Genomic DNA, 19,048 nt, shown 5'->3' with positions numbered 1-19,048 from the left:
GTATTGATAGCTGTGTTCGATTGACCTGAAAAGAGATATCATGATACAATGGATTGTTATGGTTCCATATAAAATGCAATGATTTTATTACACTAAAAATGATATTATAATGATACAATTAAGTTTGTTCATAACTTACCTGGCAGATAGTATATATAGCTGATAATTTCCGACGACCGACAGAATTTAAAACTTACGACACACGTAGTGGGAGTCAGGTGGTTAGTACCCATTCCCGCCGCTGAGAGGCAGGTATCAGGAACCATTCCCATTTTCTATTCATAATTTTTATTTCCACTGTCTCCTGAGGGGAGGTGGGCGGGTAATTAATTATATATATCTGCCAGGTAAGTATGAACAAACTTAATTGTATCATTACAATATCATTTTGTTCATGCAACTTACCTGTCAGATATATATATAGCTGAATCCCACCTTTGGTGGTGGGAGAGACAGAATAGAGGATTTAGGAAACACATATATGCAGATATTTGATACCTTGGTTCCTTACCTGTTAGCATAGCTGGCTTTGTGATTACTGCCACGTAAGTCTGCTTGTGCTACTAGAGTTGCCAGCAAGGTAGAGACCTATGAAGCTGGTGCACTCCAGATGATCTGTCAACAGGGGCGAGACCACGACGTGACTAGACCATGGACCATACTAATGAGGGCAACGAGACAAAAAATACAACCACCTGGCTTAGTTTACCAAAGGTATCCCACTTAACTAAGCTAATGGAAAGGAGACCCGCCCCAGGCGGTCACCCCACAACCATAAAACACAAGTTAAAAACCCCCCTAATCCCTAAAGGATAGGATGAGTGTTACCTCCTGCCCCCAAAACAGTGTCTGCAGCAATGTATGGTCCGAGGGAGAAGCAATTTTCGTATGTCACTTTCACCTCCCGCAGGTAGTGTGAAGCGAACACCGAATTGCTTCTCCAAAATGTGGCATTCAAAATATCTTTGAGCGCCATATTTTGTGAAAAGCTACCGAAGTAGCAATAGCTCTCACCTCGTGAGCTTTCACTTTCAGAAGCTTCAAATCACTATCACTGCACTTATCATGAGCTTCTTTAATCGTACTTCTGATGAAGAACGCCAGTGCGTTTTTCAACATAGGAAGATCAGGCTTCCTCACTGAACACCACAAATTGTCAGACAAACCTCTGCAAGCTTTAGTTCTCTGCAGATAGAACTTTAGAGCCCTGACAGGACACAGGAATCTCTCACGTTCATTTCCCACTATTTCTGACAACCCTTTGATTTCAAAGGTCCTCGGCCACGGGTTGGAAGGATTCTCGTTCTTTGCTAAGAAAGCGGGACTTAAAGAACAAATCGCATTATTGTCTGAAAACCCAATCTGCTTGCTAATGGCCTGGATTTCGCTAACCCTCTTCGCCGTCGCCAGAGCGGTTAGGAAGATCGTTTTCTTCATCAGATTCCTCATAGAAACTGAATGAAGCGGTTCGAAGTGACTCGACATCAAAAACTTGAGGACCACATCCAAGTTCCACGAGGGTACTTTAGGCTGGATGACCTTCTTAGTCTCGAAAGATCTAATGAGATCATGAATGTCTTTATTATTAGTCAAATCGAGTCCTCTGTGCCTGAAGACTACAGAAAGCACGCTCCTGTAGCCTTTAATAGTTGGAACAGCCAACTTCACTTCCTCTCTCAGATAAAGAAGGAAGTCAGCTATCTGGCTCACAGAGGTTGTGGTGGAGGAAATGCCCTTCTTCCTGCACCAGGATCTGAAGACAGCCCACTTCGATTGGTACAGAGCGATTGAGGAGGGCCTCCTTGCGGTGGCAATCGCCTTCGCCACAGGTCTTGAAAAACCCCTCGCTCTGGCCAACTTCTTGATAGTCTGAACGCAGTCAGACTCAGAGCGGGGAGGTTTTTGTGGTACCTCTTGAAGTGGGGCTGTCTGAGTAGATCTTTCCTTAAGGGCAGAGTCCTCGGAAAGTCTACCAGGAAGGACATCACCTCTGTGAACCAGTCGGCTGCTGGCCAGAAGGGGGCGATGAGTGTCATCCTCGCTCCTTCCGATGCCGCGAACTTCCTCATCACTTCCCCAAGGATCTTGAGCGGGGGAAAAGCGTATATGTCTAGACCCGACCAACTCCAAAGTAGGGCGTCTACTGCGACTGCTCCCGGGTCCAGAACTGGGGAGCAATACAGCTGAAGTCTTTTCGTCCTGGAAGTTGCGAAGACATCCACCTGCGGACAACCCCACAGCGACTGGCAAACCTCTTGGTGAAGGGTCCACTCTGTCGGCAAAAGCTGTCCTCGTCGACTGAGAAGGTCCGCTCGAACATTCTGTACTCCTGACACGAACCTTGTCAGGATAGTGACGTCTTGCGCTTTCGCCCATAAAAGGAGTTCCTTTGCGATGGCAAACAGAGAAGGCGAGTGAGTTCCCCCTTGATTTCTTAGGTATGCCAGTGCTGTGGTGTTGTCCGAGTTGATCTGAATGACTTTGCCGGATATTTCTTCCTGGAAGAACCTGAGCGCCAGGTAAATCGCTGACAGCTCTTTCAGATTGATGTGCCAGGGCACCTGTTCCCCTCTCCAGGTGCCCGACACTTCTTTCCCTCCTAGTGTTGCTCCCCAACCCGTGGACGACGCGTCGGAAAACAACACTAGGTCGGGGTTCCGAAGTTTGAGGGAGAGCCCTTCTGCGAGCTTCCGTGGATCAGACCACCAACTTAGGCGATCCTTGACCTCTCTCGTTAAACACAAGATCGCCTCCAGATCTTGTTTGTTCTTCCAACTGTTGGCTAGGAAGAATTGAAGAGGTCTGAGGTGCAGCCTTCCCAGAGAAACAAACTTCTCCAGTGAGGAAATGGTCCCCAGCAAACTCATCCATTCCCTCACCGAGCATGTTTCCTTCCCCAGAAAGGTCGCCACTTTTTCCAAGCATTGAAGTTGTCACCCCTGGGACGGAAAAGCCCGAAAAGCCACTGAGTCCATCTGAATCCCCAGATAGACTAAAGATTGAGAAGGAGTCAAATGCGACTTTTCGAGGTTTACCAGAAGCCCCAGGGACTTCGCTAACGACATGGTCGTGTGCAGGTCCTCCAGACACCGGTCTCGCGATGAAGCTCGAATAAGCCAGTCGTCTAGGTAGAGAGAGATCCTTATATTCTCCAGATGAAGCAGCCTTGCCACGTTCTTCATCAGAATGGTGAAAACCATCGGCGCTGTGGTCAGACCGAAGCAAAGTGCCCTGAATTGGAATACCTTCCCCTTCAGGACAAATCGCAGGAATTTCCTTGATTGGGGATGGATGGGGACGTGAAAAATACGCGTCTTGGAGGTCTAGTGAGACCATCCAACCCCGGTCTCAAAGCTGACAGCACAGATTGAGGCGTCTCCATCTTGAATTTCTTCTTTATGATGAAGAGGTTTAGGCTGCTGACATCGAGGACGGGTCGCCACCCCCCCCGAATGTTTCGGCACTAGGAACAGACGGTTGTAAAAGCCTGGAGATTCCAGGTCGAAGACCTGTTCCACCGCTTGCTTCTTGATCATTTGTTCCAGCAGATCGAAAATGCACTTTCTGTTTCTCTCCTCGATAAGAGGGAGACAAATCCTTTGGTGTTGAGGATAGCGGGGGTGACTTCAAGAACGGGATCCTGTAACCTTTCCTCACAACATCTAGCGACCAAGGGTCGGCATCTCTCTCTTCCCAGGCTTTCGCGAACAGAAGAAGCCTGGCTCCTACCGGCGTCTGAAGGACTTCCAAATCACTTCCTACTCTTTGACAGAGCAGGGGTTTTCCCTCTGGAAGAGCCTCTTCCTCGAGAGGCTGTTTTCGAGGAAGATCCAGCACGAAAGGGCTTCGGTTTCTTGGTAAACGAAAACTCCAAAAGAGGAAGCAGCTGCTGGTCTTCTAGAAGACTGAGCCAGAAGATCTGCGTTGCCTTCTCCCTGCAGGCTCGATGCTATGTCCTTAACCATAGTCTGGGGGAAGAGATGGTCTGAAAACGGAGCGAAGAGCAAAAGTCCGCCTTTGCGCTGGAGAGACGGATTTGGCTGTGAAGTTACAGAAGAGTGCTCTCTTCTTGAGAATTCCCGAGCTAAAGTGAGTAGCCAACTCCTCAGAACCATCCCTGACGGCCTTGTCCATACAAGAAGTACACTGGACCAGCTCCCCCAGATAATAGTATCAGAACTCCTTGACCTGGCATCCAAAACTCCAAGACACCAGTCGAGAAAGTTGAAGACCACTAGAGTCCTGAAGAGGCCTTTTAGATGGAAGTCGAACTCGTTATGGGTCCAAGTGACTTTTGATGAAGACAGAAGGGCTCTTCTGGAGGCGTCCACGATGCTCCCGAAATCACCCTGAGCAGAGGCTGGTAGTTTAACACCTACGTCCTCTCCCGTCTCGTACCACATGCCTCCTTTACCGCAGAGTCTTGATGGCGGTAAAGCCAAAGAGGACTTTCCTGACGCTTTCCTCTTCTCCATCCACTCATGGACTTTCCAGAACGCTTGCTTCGTGGAAAGCGACTTCTTCATTTTAACGAACCCCGATGCCTTCGATGCTTTAAAAGAAGAAAATTGAGAAAGGGGAGTACGAGGGGCTTCTGGTTGGAAAGTTTCTCCAAACTCCGACTGTAGAAGACGCATCAAAACTTTATAGTCCGATGAGACAGGAGCTGGCTGCTGCTCTTCCTCTGCTTCGACTAAATTATCGCTAACTCCTTCCTCAGAAACTGGAGAAGTAGGAGGAAATTCTGAAGAAAAATGACGAACAGAGTAGGGTTCCCTTCTTCCACCTGAACTTGCGTTGGTGAGGAACTGGCGTCCACCAGCGCGCTTGGTGTCCGAATCCACACGTTTGGCGCCGACAGGTGCGCGCTCGACATCTACTAAAACACGCCTGGCGTCCACTGGCGCACACCGAGCGTCCACTAGTGCACGCTTGGCGTCCACTGGCGCGCGCCGAGCGGCCGCCAGCGCGGCGGCTGCCGTCCCTCCACTGGTGCACGTTTATCAACAACAGGTGCACGTTTGGCGGCAACGGAAGCGCGCTCCACTTGCACAGAAGCGCGCTCAGCGTCCACCGCTCGCTTGCGAACATTCGAAGACTTGCGAGCGGGAGAAATCTCATCCTGAGAGCGAGAAACAAACTTCTCATCTCCTCTAGAGAGCTGCTGGGGAGCAGAACGAACTCTAGAGGGAGACTCGAACGAAGAGAGAGGCGAGCGAGGAGAAAGAGAAGGCCTTGACTTCTTCACAGGAAGCTTCTCATCCTTTCTACGACGCGGAAGAGACTCTCTAGAAGCAAGAACGTCCTGAAGTTGTTGCTGCAATGACTGAAGCATCCTCTTGGTTGGCGAATCTTCCTGCTCCGGGGAGGGACTGATCCTGTGAGCAGGAGAGCGGCGAGGGGACGCCTCCCTCCTCCTCCCAGTCACGGCCTCCTCCCGAGCTCTAGAGCGACTGTATCGCTCGCACGAACTACCCGAATCCAAGTCCGAAGACTCTCTACGCCTTTTCTGCGGCGGAAAAGCAGCGAACGCACTGTCAGGAGAAGATCGCATATTCGGAGAACTAGGACGTGAAGCGTCACCAACACGCGCCATCCTTTTCAGCGGACGGGAAGCACCGTGAGAACTCCACCCTTTACGTGGGGATGAAGCCTCCGATGACGAAAAACACTCCTTGAGGAGACGTGCACGCGCACGCTCCCTGGCAGTCTGGGGATTTTCATCAGTAACTGCCGAAGGCACGCCAGATCGGTGGGGGTTCCTTGTAACCCTCCTTCGGCTTTCGACATGCTCCCTCCCCGGGTCCTGGGAGTCAAGCAGAGGTCCAGGCCTAGAGGCGAAACGAGGCCGATCTGACACACCCTCCACTACACAAGGGGTATCACTGCACTTCTGCACATCACTTTTGCTCTCAAGAGCCAACACTTTCGATTCTAAATTTCGAATCGACTCCAAAATTAAGGACAAAGTACAGGCGGTCCCCGGGTTACGACGGTTCCGGCTTACGACGTTCCGAGGTTACGACGCTTTTTCTTAAATATTCAATGGAAAATCCGTCCTGGGTTACGACGCTTGTTCCGAGGTTACGACGCTGACGCTTCCGACGCTCCGACGTTACGGACGGTTCACGTTTTTAAAAACGCATGCTATGATAAAAATCCTTTATAGTTTAGCACAGTATATAATAAAAAAAGGATTTTGACGTAAGGAAAAATCTATTTCTGGGCGATTGGCTCGTGTCGCCAGCGCAAATATCCTTTCTTTCAATCTCATTATTTCTAGGGTAAATGTACTCAAACATTAACCAGAGAATAAATAAAATAAAGAAAAAAGGTCAGTATAACTGACTCGCTCAACCCTCCAGGAGGGTGTCGGTATGAACACTAGGCGAGTGAGACCACTACCACGAGCCAAATGCCAATAGAAATCTCCCACTACAAAAACCCTCCAAGAGGGGAGCCGACCCACAGAGTGAGCAGCTCGTACTACTACTACTCATCCCATGCTGCCGACTGCTGCGCCTCTGGTGGCCATCCTGAGTTAGCAGACAATCTTGGGCGAAGGGATGGGTAGGGTGGGATTTCGCTGGCGACACGAGCCAATCGCCCAGAAATAGATTTTTCCTTACGTCAAAATCCCTTTTCTGGGCTCAGCTCGTGTCGCTGCGCGAAATCGTACCAGAGAAATAGCACAAGATTGTAAACAAAAGTAATAAAATAAATAAATCAGAATAGGTCTCAATAAAAGACAAAACCTCATATATATAAAGGGAATATAATTGCTAAAAGATACATATACACAGAGGTATAAAATTAGAAATATGCTTAAATTACCCTTAAATCTAATCATGTTTGTTAACATAAGGTAATTTACATATATACAGGTAAAATGACTTACATGTATCAAATGATATCTGTGTAACAGCATGTATCAAAAGTATAATAGCAATTAATATAAACAGATAAACAAAACAACCAACAATAATAATATATAAAGGAATGTATATGACTTAATATACAAAACCCGTAACCATTATAATATGATGTATCCCCTAGCATAAAAATAAGGGGAAACATCCATGAGATCAATGTTTATAATCATTTGTGAGTGTCCCTAGCCAGACAATAAGGGGCACCCACTACACTATCATAAAAGCAGCTAAGACACAAGGTGAATGCAAATGAACAAGGTAGGAATAGACGAACTTTTGGGTGAGGCAGGTAGAAAGGAGGACTGAATCTTCTACTACAAATTAGCTAGAGTCGGGAAACTATGTTACCCGCTGCTACTGCTGGGAATTTCAGAGCTTCCAAGGACTTAAGGTAGTGACGTTTGAACACTGTCGGCGATTTCCATCCAGTATACTTTTTCAACTCATCGAAGTTCATAGTTGGAAATATTAATTTGAGGTGGCTACTGCTCTGACATCATGTGCTTTCGGGAAAAGAGTCAGGATTGGCTTGCTTAATAAAGTACAGGATTTGCTGCCTGATGCCTTTAATGGATAAAGTTCCACCTTTTTCCCTCTTAAAGAGGGGACCCGATGAGGATGAGGAGGTCCTGGACAGAAAGGCTCGTAAGGTTGAAACTGGGCAAAGGGATACATCTTGTGGAAGGGGCAGTACCTTCCAAGGTTCCCACCTCATCAAAGGATCTTCATTCTTTGCTAAAAAGCTACGTTCCGGAGAAAGTAGGACTTCCCCTGTGGGAGGAATTGAATATGATCCGGGTCCCTGGATAGGGCCGACAGTTCTGGAATTCTTTGCTCCTTGCAAGCTAAGCTTAATAAAAATAGGGTTTTTCTTAAGAGCATTATAACGAGCATGTGTCATTATCGGTTTCGGAAGCCAGTTTTTAGAACATCGTTTAAGAACCATGAAACTGACGTAGGCTTACAGAAGGCCTAAGTCTAGCACATGCCTTAGGAATAGACGAGAAGTAGGAATCCGTCAAGTCTATGTTGAATCCAAATTGAAATATCTTTTTCAAAGCTGACTTGTTTGTCGTAACAATCGTGCTAGCTGCTAAACCTTTTTCAAATAAGGATCTGAAAAAGGATATAGCTGAATTAACTGTCATGATTCTAATATCTGATTCTCTCAGGAAGATTGCTAACTTTTTGACAGCAGCATCATACTGTCTCAAAGTTGAATCCCTTTTATCGGATTCCAAGAAGAGAATATTCTGAGGGTCAATATTCGCATCTCTTTTTGCCGCAAACTTCATGAAATCCATAAAGTTAGGGTTTTGAGAATCCCTGAGGAGCAAACACAGTCTTCGTTTGTACTGACTGGGAGAGCTTGGGACTGGGGATCCGAAGAGGACGAAGGCCCAGCTCCAAAATTAGAGGATACCAGTTGCTCTTCGGCCAGTCTGGGGCTACTAAGCCGCCACTTGACCCTTGAAGGAGTGTCCTGAGTTTGTTCATACTTTCATGAGGAGTATTCACTGGAGGGAAGACATAAATCTTCTCCCAGTTGTTCCAGTCTAGAGCCAGGGCGTCCGTGGCATAGGCCAGAGGGTCCAGGTTGGGGGCTACATAACACGGGTAGTTTGTGGTCGCTTTTGGGATGCGAAGAGATCCACCTGTAGCCCTGGGACTCTTTGAAGGATCCATTGGAACGAACTGTTGTCCAGTTGACCATTCCGCTCTAGGGGCACTGATCGGTATAGGGCGTCTGCTATGACGTTTCTCACTCAGCTATGTGAGTGGAGGAAGATGCCAACTGAACTTGTCTGCCAGGGAGAAGATGGCTATCATGACGTGATTTAGATGACGTGACTTGGAGCCTCCTCTGTTTATACAATGTACTACCACTGCGCTGTCCAGGACTAGCTTTATGTGGGAGTACTTTGGTGGGCGTAACCTTTTTAGAGTCAAGAACACTGCCATTGCCTCCAGTACGTTTATATGGAACCGACGGAACTGAGGTGACCAAGTCCCTTGAACCTTTTTGACCTGGGAATACCTCTCCCCAGCCGCTTAAGGACGCGTCTGTGTGGATGGTGGATCCCTGGTGAGGGAACTGAAGGGGTACTGCCATTGACAAATTCTTGACTCTCGCCCACTGGCCGAAGTCGATTCTTTAGAATCAGAGGCACTGAGGATAGTTTGTCCCTGGACCTGACATTTGCTCGCGAGCGCCAGATTCTGGTTAGGTCTTTCAGTTTGGCTTTCATTAAGACGTTCGTCACTGATGCAAACTGGAGAGAACCCAGGATCCTTTCCTGAGCTCTCCTTGACGCTAGTTTGTGACTTAGAAACATTGCTTGACTGACTTCGCTATTTCTTTCCTTTTGGTTGATGGAATCGACAGAGTGTGGGAGGATAGATTCCATTGAATGCCCAGCCACTGAAAGTTTGACTCTGGAGTGAGTCTTGATTTGGTCCTGTTTATCTTTGAAGCCTAGATATTCCAGGAACTGAATCACTTTCAGTGTAGCTCTGTTGCATTGTCCTCGACTGTTGGGGCCCAGATCAACCAATCGTCGAGATACGCTACTACCATAATCCCTTGTGATCTGAGTTGTTGCATACCACTTCCGCTAGCTTCGTGAACACTCTGGGTGCCACGTTGAGTCCGAATGGAACTACCTTGAAGGAGAATGTCTGGTCTCCTATCTTGAAACCCAGATACGGACGGAAGTGTTCTTGCAATATGGGATATGATAGTAGGCGTCTGTAAGATCGATAGAGGTGGTGACGGCCCCACGGGGAAGTAAGGTCCGCACCTGTGAGATCGTGAGCATCTTGAACTTGTCGCAGCGGATGGCTAAGTTTAAGCGGGACAAGTCTAAGATTACCCTTCTTTTTTTGTGAGCCTTTCTTTGGCACGCTGAAACAAGCGACCTTGAAATTTTAATCTCTTGACTCTCGCTATAGCTCCTTTCTGAAGGAGGTCCTCCGCGTACTCTGTCATTCTTTGGAAGGAAAGTTGACGGAAAGGTCTGGCTGGAGGTGGTTCGTCAACCAGCTCCAACCCAGACCTTTTGACACTATGCTCTGAGCCCCATTGGCTGAAGTTCCACCGGTGGCGAAAGTGAAACAGCCTCCCTCCTACCTGAAGTTCTTCATTGGTTCTGGTAACCGCCTCGCCTCCTCTGAATTGCTTTCCCCTATTAAAGGGGCCTCCCGATCCTCTCCCACGAAAGGACCGCTTACCTCTGCCTCCCTTACCGAGCGTCATACTTCTGTGAAGCTTGACTCTCGAAGGCTTGATTGTAAGCTGGAGAGATGGCGTAAGAGGTGGAGGGCTGAGGCTGAGGGGATATCACATAAATTGGCTGTGATTGACCTTTAGAAGTGGAAGGTTGGGCTGTCTGCACTAACGGCACCGCTGGAACTTGTTGAGGAAAGCGTGGTTGCTTTTTCTGGTAAGGTTGGAAACGCCTGGGTTTCCTCTGTCCCTTACCTTTAGCTGTCAGGTCTTGCCTCCTCTTAGCCGTAAGGCCCCAACGGTCCTTAAGGCTCTGGTTCAACCCTCGTAGCCTCTGACTGGACTTCCTTAACCATAGCTTCTGGGAAGAGATCTGCTCCCCAGCATGTTAGACGAGAGTAACCTATTCGGTTCATGCCGAATGGTTGCCTCTTGTAGGACATGCTTCCTACAATTCGTCCTAGCAGTGGCAAACTCAAACATATCTGACTGTACCGTTTGAGTCAGGGATTTGGTCATGAGCTTAAAAATCGGTTCTGATCCATAAGCCATGGTTGCTACCTCAGTCATAGCCATAGAGTTGATTGATCTGGCTAGTCGCGATTTTGCGTCAAATTCAGCCTGAATAAGGCTATCTGGGAGCCTGGGTAGCTTTTCACCAAACTGCTCCATAGCACAGTCCGGTTTGAGTTTGCCAGCTGAGAATGTGTTCGGCAAGTCTTCCCACAATTCTCCAACTGAGGGGAGTAACGGAGATGTGGGATCTGCTTCCTTCAACTGAGGTATAGTTCCCCTTCTGGCCGCTGGGATGGTCGACCTCGCGATCTTGGTTAGGAACGGGAGCGGGGTAACTTCTATCCATTGTGAAATGGTAAAGGGACTCTTAAAACGGTTGTATCTTGGTATTAGAACAATCCATGTCCTCTAAACACCTGAGCCATTCTCTCTGAGCCTGGTCTCGTGAATAGAGGACTGTCTCCTTTGGTACCCATTCGTCCCGAACCATAGACCGAAGGCGTGAGCCTTGCGTAGCCTATGAACGGAGGCTGGAGGTCTTCCGGGTAGAACTCGAAGTCCCTCTATTCTTCGAGTCCCAATTCCGGTATAGAGATGAGACCGTCCTGGAAGGGGGCGTATGACGCTACTCTCCATGGGTTGTTCATAGAGAACGGAGGTAGTGAGTCATACGGAGGAAGCTGAGTTCCACTTGTGTTGGAAAGTGGAGGAGAGGCTAGAGGAGCTTCTCTCAGCCCGGCTATAATGGAGTCTTGGGAAGTAATCCTATCCGACAAACGAGAGATCATTTGTTCCATGCTACTCTTTAGGGACCCAACCAGGTCGCCCACTGTCTGCAACAGGCAGCATTGGAGTCCCAAAGCCGGAGCTGCTGCGGAGGTGGAGGGAGGCTCTGAATCGGAACCAATGGTAGCGGAACTGGTGACTCTGCCGGAGTGCGAGATCTCTCTCTGGAGGATTTACTCCTCGAGGACTTAGAGCCGGAGCTAGAAGCTTTAGACCTGTCTGCTCCGGATTCCAGCCGGAGACTTACGGGAGGAGGATGAAGCCGAAGCCGTCTTCTTAGACGACGACGACGTCTTAGTCAAGGTCATCACTTTAGCCTTGACCTTAGGTCTAACCGAACGCGTCAGGAGTTAGAATATATTTCGTCACCCGTAAAGCCTTGGAAGGATGGAGAGGTTGCAGGGGTAGAAGAAACAGTTACGCCCAAGGGTGACCCTTGGGTGTCCACCTTACCTACCTCGACCAACAGGTCGTCTATACCTACCATAGGTTCAACATTTAATATCCAGGGTCGCGACGTCCGTAGAGATATCCTGGTCTTGATCAGTTAATGAGGCAGCCAGCTGTTGGTGGATGAAGGCGATAGTCGGAGCCGCATCTACCGGGTCGACGTATCCTGTCGCCTTGCCTCCGGGGAAGATTTAATAATGCCAACCCGCTTCTCCAGGATGTAGGGCTGTCCCTTGGCGGCGTTTTTTCCCAAAAACCGCCGACCCAGGCCCGCAGGGTAGCCAGTGCGGTATCCCTTACTGCCGGCGCCTGGCAGAGAGGGCGTAGTTTAGATTTAAGAATCACTTAAAACTAAAACTTAAAGTATAACTTAAACTAGATGCCTTAAGTTTAAAGTAAATGATGAAAACTTAAGCACTAAAATAGAAGTGGAGCAGCTACTGGAGATGGAATACTTACCCCTTCCCAAAAGCTGGATCACCAGATCGTAACATATGGTACACGTCTCATGGTAACCAGACCTGGATGTCCCCCGTGCGGAGTCGCGCATGGAGCATGGGACCGGCAAACTTCGTGTCCACATGGGTCCTGAAGTGTGGCGGAACATCCCGGATGCTCACAGTTGGTGGCCTGTAAGTGGGAAGACACATGAGTATCTTAAAAAACATCACTTACAGACTAAAGGACAGAAAGAACTCCGTTGCATGCCGGAGCTCGGAAAAAAATTTGGGCATACCCCTCCCTGCATCGCCTGAATATGGCTATCATCCGGAGAGATCCGGTAAAAACAATATGTAAGGGAGGGGGGATGGTTTAAGGTACTTAAGATAAACTTATAGATAACTTAAACCTAAAACACAAGCGAACCGGACTAAGTCCAGTGCGTAGCGGAGTGTAGTAACTCAGCAATACGGTAAGGTTAGCAGTGACCCACTGTATGCTCCGGTCCACTCTGCTGGGTGGACTAACATCTTTCCGCTGGATACCAGGACTCCGATCAGGAAGGAGCCCTAGTAAGGTGGGAAAGGGCGAGAAGACATACAGGCTCGAGCTAGCCCGGAGCGACAAGGTAGCACGGAGGGGGGGAAAGGCCAGTACCCCCCACTATACCACCCCGGCCGGTTACCAGGAGACCGAGAAGCCGGAGAGGTCGAGACCCTCTGGGTCTGTCCCGACTCCCTAGCCCCTCCGCCTGAGGGGAGAGAGGGAGGCAGGCTCGGGTATGCGGAGCGAGCATGGGCAGACCGACCCACCCCCGCCCGACTCTATGGAAGAGCGGGAGGGGGGGGAAGGGTGACTGGACAGGCGTCTGGCTGTCCCGTGATCACGTAGTGACCACGAGGCGGTAAGACCAAATACGACAACTAAGCCTAGGACAACCAACTGATCAGAGAGATGCTATCGGGAAGCAAACTGAACTGAAAAGCGGTAGCATATAGGCCCACTGGGCCAAAACCAACTGATCAGAGAGATGCTATAGGGAAGCAACCGAACTGATGAGCGGTAGTATAGGCTCAATGAGCCAGGACCTAGGCTAAGCCAGACGCCTAACTAACCTAACTATAACAAAATACACAGTATAAATAAATAAAAATGAAAGAAAGAAAGCAATATAGCAGGAGAAAAAATCCAGGAGTGTACGACTAACCCGAAGGCAAGTCTACCACTCAAAGCTAGTCAGAGGCCGATACTAAGAACCTGGACTAGGGTCTGGATAGAAGAAGCCTACATAAGGTAAAATACATGCATGCATGACAAACCTGAGTAGACCGTACCCTAAGTAAAACGGATAATAATATAGAGCGTACATAAATAAGGGGATGTTCTAGGTATGGGAGACCAAGACGAACCACCACGAGGCAGAACCATGCTGCCATGCTTCCGACCCCGAGATCGTATTTATACCTAAAAAACGGCAAATACTGTCCACAGGGCCGGTAAAAAACCAACTAACCGTAAATACTGAGTACTCAACTTAGCTGCTGCGATAGCTGCACGCTCCATTATAGATAATCCAATGAAAGGGCACAAAAAACACAGAGAAAAATAACACGTGTGACTCGTGTGCGCTAAACTGAAAAGGATGGCCACCAGAGGCGCAGCAGTCGGCAGCATGGGTATGGAGTAGTAGTAGTACGAGCTGCTCACTCTGTGGGTCGGCTCCCCTCTTGGAGGGTTTTTGTAGTGGGAGATTTCTATTGGCATTTGGCTCGTGGTAGTGGTCTCACTCGCCTAGTGTTCATACCGACACCCTCCTGGGAGGTGAGCGAGTCAGTTATACTGACCTTTTTCTTTATTTTATTTATTCTCTGGTATGTGTTAGTACCTTTACCCTAGAAATAATAGATTAAAGGATATTTCGCGCAGCGACACGAGCTGAGCCCAGAATATGTTTTTGGTTACATTACAACAAAAATTTTGAGGTTATGATGATTTTTTGACACTTTTTTTTTTTTTTTTCGTATTTTTTGAATTTTTTAGTTAGTGACGCCGCATATGCGGAACTAGTTTGCGGGCGAATGAATACACTAGCTTGGGATGCGCAGTTTTTAAAACAGTCCAAAAGCGCAAATAATGAAAAATCATTGCTTGTTCCAGTACATAATTAAAAAACTAAGTTTCTGGTTAGATTACAACACAAATTCCAAGGTTACGACGTTTTTGTTATGCTTTTTAACGATACCTCATATGCAGAACTAGTTTTGAGCGGAGGTGCATAAATTAATTAACGCTATTAAACTGTATGGTAAAATTGACCGAACAAACGACCTCGGACGGTCGAGGACGCTAAGCGTAACAATACGAAAGGACGCCACTTCAATCGCGTGTCTGCCTGAAGTTCAGTCGGTTGTGTGCTAAGACGTTGCTGAAATTCCTTGCCATTTTCGCAATTTACAATGGCTCCTAAACGCCAAACGTACTTCCTCCGATGATAGTTCATCCAAGAAGAGGAAGGTCATCACGATGAGGTCAAATATGACGTGGTAAAGCGTTCGGAGAAGGAGAAACTAACACCGACTAGGCCGTTCTTTAGGCTTGAGCAGGACCACGGTGGTAACCATTGTGAAGGACAAGAAACGTATTCTGAAGCATGTTAAGGATGCTGCACCGATGAAGTCAACGGTGATAAGACGAGAAGCAACGTAGCCAGAGCATTGTTGAAATGGAGAAATTGCTCATGATCTGGCTGGAGGACCAGAAACCAGCGACGTGTCCGTGAGCTTAAGTGTGATCCAGGAGAAGGCTAGAGCGCTGCATGAGGCAGTAGTGAAAAAGTTTGGCGAGGCAGTGCTGGTGGTGAATTTTCCGCGAGTAGAAGGTTGGTTTAACCGTTTTAAGGCTCGTGCAAATTTGCATAATGTGAAGCTGCAAGGTGAAGCTGCTAGTGCTGATAGCGAAGCAGCAGAAAATTTTCCAGGTGGTTTGGCTGAGATAATTAAGGATGGTGGTTACACGGCTGACCAAGTCTTTAATGTGGATGAGACTGGATTATTTTGGAAAAGAATGCCAAATCGAACGTACCTTTCCAAGGAGGAGAAAGTCAGCACCTGGCCATAAAGCTGGAAAGGAGCGACCTGACTTTGCTGTTTGGGTCCAATGCAAGTGGCGATTTGAAACTGAACGCCCTTGCTGGTGTATTTGGCCGGACCTCCCAGGGCATTCAAGGGCATTTTCAAGAGTCAACTCCCTGTGATTTGGAAATCAAACAGGAAGGCTTGGGTTACCTTGATGGTCTTCGAAGATTGGGGCCACATAAGACTTTGTGCATCCAGGGTTACATAGCACGACAACTTTAAACTAAAGGTAAGGAATTAATTAACATACATTAACTAAGTTTTATACATGTTATATATGTGATATTAAAAAACCACGTATGGTGCATATTACGTTGTAATGTTAATTTCTATGCATAGAGTCTTACTGACATACTAATTATTTTTTTGTACATTCCAGAACCCCCTGAATGATGTAGGCTATGGGGCCACATAAGACTTTGTGCATCCAGGGTTACATAGCATGACAACTTTAAACTAAAAGTAAGGAATTAATTCACATACATTAACTTTTTTACTCTTGATATAACTCAAAGTAAGGAATTATAAACTAAAAGTAAGGAATTAATTAACATACATTAACTCTTTTACTCTTGATATCTATAATTTACATATTGCATTCAGGACTTTGTGTAGTATTTTGTACTAATTGTGTTATACTTTTACCTTCCAGAGCTACCAGACTGGGATTTTAGTGTACTCCAGGATCTACCAAAGGATTACTAGTGTACAGTGTATAATAGTGTTTAGTGTATAATCTAACCTAAAAGGATTAAGTTGTAGTACATTGTGCTTTATAGTGTCCACAAGAGTTTAATAAAGAATTATACCTTCAAGAACCATCCTTTGCCATTGAAATAACCACACTACACATCATGCAATACTTGCATGTCACACAGGTAAGGTCTCCTCTAACTTTTTCTTAGTTTTAATGAGGCATATTTCCAAGTGTCGTTCCGGCTTACGACGATTTTCGGCTTACGACGCGCCTCAAGAATGGAACCCCCGTCGTAACCCGGGGACTGCCTGTATTACTCTCTACTGACACTGCTTCAGGGCCCGGAGGCAACACTACAGGGTTAGGAGCATTAACAGAAGGAGGGTTAACAGGAGAAACATTAATTTCTTGCACACCTGAAACACTCCTGGAGGAAGACCTCCTTAACCTATCCTTTTCAAGTTTCCTAAGATAGTCTCATACGCCTTCCACTCAGAATCTGTTATCTTTCGCACTCCTTGCAACGGCTTTCATACACACATTCATGCTCCCTGCAAGTCTTACATACCGTATGTGGGTCTACTGAAGCTTTCAGTAGCCTACCTCTACAATCAGTCCTAGAGCAAAATCTAGCGCTAGCTGTACTAGACCCTGACATATTTATCCAAGAGAAATCCAAACCAAAATCAAATCAATCCACTAATAACGTGTGCCTAGCCACCAATCCAAGTCAAATTAATCCAAAAAGAACCAAAAGGGATACTCAAGTAGCAAAAAGTTTCCAAATCCAGACGGAGGTGCTGTAAACAGATGTTCACAACACGGCGACAGAAAAATTATGAATAGAAAATGGGAATGGTTCCTGATACCCGCCTCCCAGCGGCGGGAATGGGTACTAACCACCTGACTCCCACTACTTGTGTCGTAAGTTTTAAATTCTGTCGGTCGTCGGAAATTATCAGCTATATATATATCTGACAGGTAAGTTGCATGAACAAACAGGTTTTTCATACAAATCCATTAATCATAGTATTACTATACCTTATTCCATTCCTGAATGTAGGGATAGGTTGTATACAAAATGTTTTTGTAATGAAAACAAAACTTGTTTATTAAACCAATTAACTATATTTGATATGTAAATTGCTATTTAAAAGGGAGGATGTAAGATAAGCTCCTCCGAGATGTAGAACTTCTGTGATCCAGAGAGAAGCCACATTCCAATAATTCACCCAGTGGTGGTTTGGCATAAGGTGGGGCATTCTAAGGATCATATGGGAGTTCACAGAGTTCCAAGATTTCTCTAGCACTTGATGGCCATGGCTATAGGCTATATAGACCTCTAGATTATTTCACACTTGGAGCATTGTCATGGTCTCTGCCATTGAGTCAAGTTATGGAAAGCAATACAACAACAAAATGCTTGGGGAGACCCATAATTAATTGGAGGTACCTCACAATTACCATATTCCCTTAAAGATGAGAAACCACTCTGACAGGAGGATCTAGTGTTAAGGGGGCTGGCTGGCTAATGCCCTTTTTTAAGGACAGGACTTTGATATTAATACCACTTAATAAGGTGACTTGGGACATCTCCAAACCGCATATGATTTTCGCCTCTGACCTTCGGTTTTGTGACGCCAGGGCGATTTATCCTGAAAATAACCATTTTTCAAATTCTATCTCCTCCCTTGATATTTAATATTAAGACCTGGGATTACTACCATATACAGACCTGATGTAGACCTCCAATCGAATGGAGTTTTTTTTCTAAAAGTCATTTTATTGCTAGATATGAATTTTTCAATATGGTAAAAAAATAAACCCTATAAATCACGAGAAAAAAATTTATAAAAAAAATACGAAACAAAAATTGGAAAAAAGGGCTCTATATGATTGTTCTATAATGTCTTTCTGAGTTATATACCAAATTCCAATGTTATAGCTTTAAAACTAAGTGAGAAGATAGATTTTGAAGGTCAATAAGTATAGTTTTTTGAGATACGGGCGTTCAAAGTTTTCCTTCGTATTTCTATAAAGACAATGTTAATAAATAATGATTATTATGAATGTATATTTCTTTTTTGTGTATTAATAAACCAAAACTATTTTATTTATCATAATTTAATCATAAATGATGATCCCTTTGCTCATATATCGCAGCCTGGGGCACTGCTTGAGGCAAGATGGGGCACTCCTTCCTACGCAATTCTCTCTCTCCCCTTCACTAACTCGGCTTATTACAGCGAATTTTCTTCTTCTGTATGTTAGCGAGATATTTTCCTTGTATTTTCCTCTTTGGCATGATGAAATTTGTGCCCGAAACAAAGATAAACAAACGTAAATGCAAGAGAATGTCAAGAGGTGAAACTCGAAGGCGTACTCTTTTTTTACAAAGACAATTTAATAAATCATGATTATTATGAATTTCATATTCCATTTTGGGTATTAAAAAACCAAAAATGACAATTTGTCGAAAATTGCATTTTTCCTAACTATACAAACCTGAGGTCCTTTAACAATAGGAAGTAGCTAGCGGCAGCTGGAACGGTCGTAAGCTTCGAACAAGGGGAGAACGGTAGTTAACTGCTTGTCGACAGTCGCGCCTGGGAGGTAAACAAATCACTTTTGCTTTTGGCCCTTTTTCCCATGCAAAATACGCAGAGTGAGGGGTGGTATGAGGATGGACTATATGTAAAGGACCTCAGGTTTGTATAGTTAGGAAAAATGCAATTTTCGACAAATTGTCATTTGTTCCGATACGTAATACAAACCATCGGTCCTTTAACAATAGGAAGACTCACTACTTGGTGGGAGGAATCTGAGTCTTTTGATGAACAGACTGGTGTTCGTCCATCCCTGGAAT

The 19,048-nt window shown here is 46.1% G+C and overlaps 1 protein-coding gene across 1 annotated transcript in view; it reads right to left on the bottom strand.

Moving 5' to 3' along the window:
• The window catches only part of LOC135199265 (BLOC-3 complex member HPS1-like), an 89,161-nt gene that overhangs the window by 8,788 nt on the left and 61,325 nt on the right, over positions 1–19,048 (bottom strand). The gene's annotated exons all lie outside the window — the stretch shown is intronic.

This window comes from Macrobrachium nipponense, chromosome 23 (genome assembly GCF_015104395.2).
Source record: "Macrobrachium nipponense isolate FS-2020 chromosome 23, ASM1510439v2, whole genome shotgun sequence".
Classification (NCBI taxonomy): Eukaryota; Metazoa; Arthropoda; class Malacostraca; order Decapoda; family Palaemonidae; genus Macrobrachium; species Macrobrachium nipponense.
Note: the sequence above shows the minus strand (reverse complement) of the source record. Positions and strands in the feature narration are given on the sequence as shown.